The following is a 3,975-nucleotide window of genomic DNA, read 5'->3' as shown; positions in this document are numbered from 1 at the left end:
TTATTAAAGTTTCAAATATTAAAAGTATTCTATACTTAATATTTGAAACTTTAATAACGTTTTTAATATTATTTTCCTTAATTTTTCTCATTTCTTTTAATGTGTTTTTTTTAACCTTATGTATATTTATGTTTGTAATGCAGATTTATATGTATATTCATGTAAAAATTGATTTATAATTTATTTTAATTATTTTGTATTAATTAATATATGAAATCTATATATTAAACTAATATTTAAATTTGTATATTTTTTTAGCTTAATATATTTCAACACGTAGGTGGACATAATGCGCATATTATGATACGTAACATATTACGTAAAACTGTAACAGATACCTTGGCACAAAATTTTAGCTGGGCAGGAAAGAAAACAAAAGAAAGCTTCCAAAATTTACGTATTGCACAAATAATTATACGTAAGTGTACTGTATTTTTAATATAATTTTAAGTTGAATTTTTTTAATATAATAAAAAATTTGTCTAAACATGCATATTTATATTACAATGTTTTCAATAACTTTTTATGTCTCAAACACACAGAAGCTGTTTTTCAGCGACAATTCTTCGGATTAAAGGTTAGTATGTAATTGTTATAAATACGAATTATTATATATAAAATTTCTATTATAATTATTTACTGCTTAATTATATGTATATGTAGGTATATTATATTTATGTATGTGTATATTTCTATAATTAAATCAATATTATACGTTACTGTTTTATGTATTAATCCTACATATAAAGACTCTAAGGAAGAATTATATAAATCTTTGGAAGCAGAAAGAGTTAGAGCAACTTCATTTACCAATACTTCATCTGTGGAAACCGTCATTTCAGAAGATGTAATATTCTATGATTTATTTCTGTAATAAACAAATTGTTTATACATTTTTTTCTTTCTACAAATTTTTTCTTTTTTCTTTTTATATATAAATTCTATTTTTCTGTAATTTATGATATTATTTGTAACAGGTAAAGAGTATTTCTACAAAGCTAGCATTAAAGAGTAAACAGAAGAATATTGCTACACTATTGCAGAAATGTAATATGGATAATTTAACAGCTATTGTATCTAATACTAGTGATAACTGTAATCATCAACACATACAAATTTCTTGTAATAATGAAAGTTCGAACACACTTATTGCTAAGAAAACAAAAAATGATTTAAGTAAGAATACAAAGATGATTAAAACTGACAGTACTGAAAGTAGCAACAGTGACAGTGATGAGAAAGAAGATTATGTTTCTGAAGTACACAAAGCATTTAAAGAAGAAATAACGAAACTACATGAAAAAATTATGAGTTATGAGCAAATTATACAAGTATTAAAAAAAGATGCATTGCAAAATGAGAAGCATTGGGAAAAGAAATATAATGTTGTTCAGCAGCAAAATGAGGAATTAAATCAAAAAGTTAAACTTTTATCTGATCTCAATATCGAGCTCTAGGTACAATTAAGTTTGAAAAAAGAGATTTCCTCTCTCTCTACAGATACAGTGAAAAACATTACATATAATGATCTATCAGATATACACCAAACCTTGGTTAGTATTATACTTTTTTTTTTAGAAAACAACTATTGTATCTTTTCATTTGAGATTACTTAGAACTACTTCCTTATTGTAAGGAATCTTTCTCATTTTTATTTCTTTAAAATTTTTATATTTGTTTCAGATATTACCTGTTGATGAACCTGTTGATAACAATAATTTTAAAATGATTGAAACCGATCAATCAACTGAAGATTGTTTTTTTTCAATAGTTACACAAAACATTACTGAAGGGCAGCAAAGACCTTCAAACATAATTGACGAAGTCAACGATTATTGTTCAAAAAATGCTTTTAGTGAATCTAAAATGTGCTCATATCCGTTGGATAAGGTATAGTAGTGAAATATTTTCGAATATTCCTTATTTTTCCAAAATCACATTGCCATTTCTATTCTTACAGGTAAAAATAATCTCTAAAGAACAATTTCTGGCAGCTAATAAAAATTTAACTGACGGAAAAAATCATGATTCTCGATTTATAAAAACGATGAGCGAATTAGAGTGGACCAAAAGTGAAATGGAAAAGCGAACTGCTAAAAAATCAAAAAATTGCAATACTTTGCCAATGTGTACTCCTGAAAAGGTGGATTACTTAAAAAGTGAGTAAATTTTGTACTTTCTGTATGTCAATTTTATATGTATGAATTCTATGAATGTTCTATGTTTTATTGTAAAATAAATGCTATATGGCGTAAAATTCCTCATAGTAGCTGAAATATTTTCTTATCTCTATTTTGCTATATTCTTTAAATATTATATATTATGAATTATGTATCTCTTGAACTACATATAATTTATTTTACTTTAGCTCTCCTTGATAAAAGAATGGATATGGAGAAAGTACCTCCTGATATGCAACAAAGAGATAAGAGGAAATTGGAGGTAGTAAACTACCTATGTGACAAATTTTCAACCATCCGCAGAGATAACAAAAAACGCCAAAAACAAGAAAACAAAGACAATTAAAATTTTAATAAGAAAAATAAAAAAAATTTCTGCAGAAGACATTTATAGTGCATGACTAGCACTCTAAAGTTTTTAATAATATATTAAACTTTTCTTTTTTTATATATCTTTTATATATTTTATGATATTATTTATAATAATTTGAGAAGTGATCAAATATAATATAGTTATTTATTTTGTAATGCCTTCTGCATAAAGTAGTATTTAGTAGTATTTTGCCAAAAATAATATAGCATTATATATATATTTTTAATACTTTCTGTATGAAGATCCAGATTATTAAACTGAACCTCGAACTGCGAGCATTTCGATAAATATATGTTACACAACTCAGTAAAAGATAATGAAATATTCTCGCCAAAATACTCGTGGTTCGAAGTTCGACTCAATATTCAGCTCGATAATATATATTATATAATAATATATTATAAATAATAAATTTCATATGATCAATTGAATTTTTAGTTATAATTTTACGTCAGCTGTTTACAAAAAAATATCTACTTATATTAGGGACGGGCGATACGCATATTGATACGCTAAAAATCATTTGGAAATTGCCTTTGAAGATGAAAAACGAAGAATTTTTTAACAAAAATATTGGTTTGAAATATCCTCAAAGATAATTTCTATCCAAAATTAGCAGAATATCATCTTTGAGATATTTCAAACCGATCTTTTTATCAAAAGTCATTTGTTTTTCACCTAGGCTGCGTTCGGAAACATCACCCGAGTGTATCGTCTTATCCTCGTTTAATAGGTGAACAACAAGAATAAGACAATACTCGGGTGATGTTTCCGAACGCAGTCCTAAAGAGCAATTTTCAAACGATTTTTAACGTATCAATCGCCTACTAGATATCTATTAGATATCTACTGATTTCTAGTACTGATATCTATTAGATATTACGTATATATCAACTAGAAATCAATGCAATATCTATGGAATGTCTTATTGATTTATGGTTGATTTAATATCAATGCAGCGTTGATAAAGTATTGATTTTCTTTCAAAGATCAATAGAAAGTCTAATCGATATCAAATCAAATGGTCCGAAAAATCATAATTGATATATCCATTTGATCATCGACTTGTGAACCCGGTAACATACATAATTATTGATACTTCTAAAATTTGAATCTGTTTTATCACGAGATGTTTCTAAGAAGAGATTGCGAATCTAGCGATAAGTTTCACACGAGACAATCAAAGTTTACACTAGCCACCCACTCCTATCCTTGGCGACACCACCCAAAATTGACTAATCCGATGCAAGAAACGGGGCGGATGACTAAAGTCAATTCCATCAATAAGCTCTAAGTGATCTTAAATTTTTTAAACAAAAGAGACCATCAGTACCTTTCTGGGGGCAAATCCCGCCAATCAAAATCTTAATCGGTCAAGCTATTACATCCCATAAGGATCCACCTCCAAAAAGAGTCCTATAT

This window comes from Mycetomoellerius zeteki, unplaced genomic scaffold (assembly GCF_001594055.1).
Source record: "Mycetomoellerius zeteki isolate Tzet28-1 unplaced genomic scaffold, Tzet1.0 scaffold273, whole genome shotgun sequence".
Lineage (NCBI taxonomy): Eukaryota > Metazoa > Arthropoda > Insecta > Hymenoptera > Formicidae > Mycetomoellerius > Mycetomoellerius zeteki.
The sequence above is the reverse complement of the archived record's forward strand: the minus strand, read 5'-3'. Positions refer to the sequence as shown.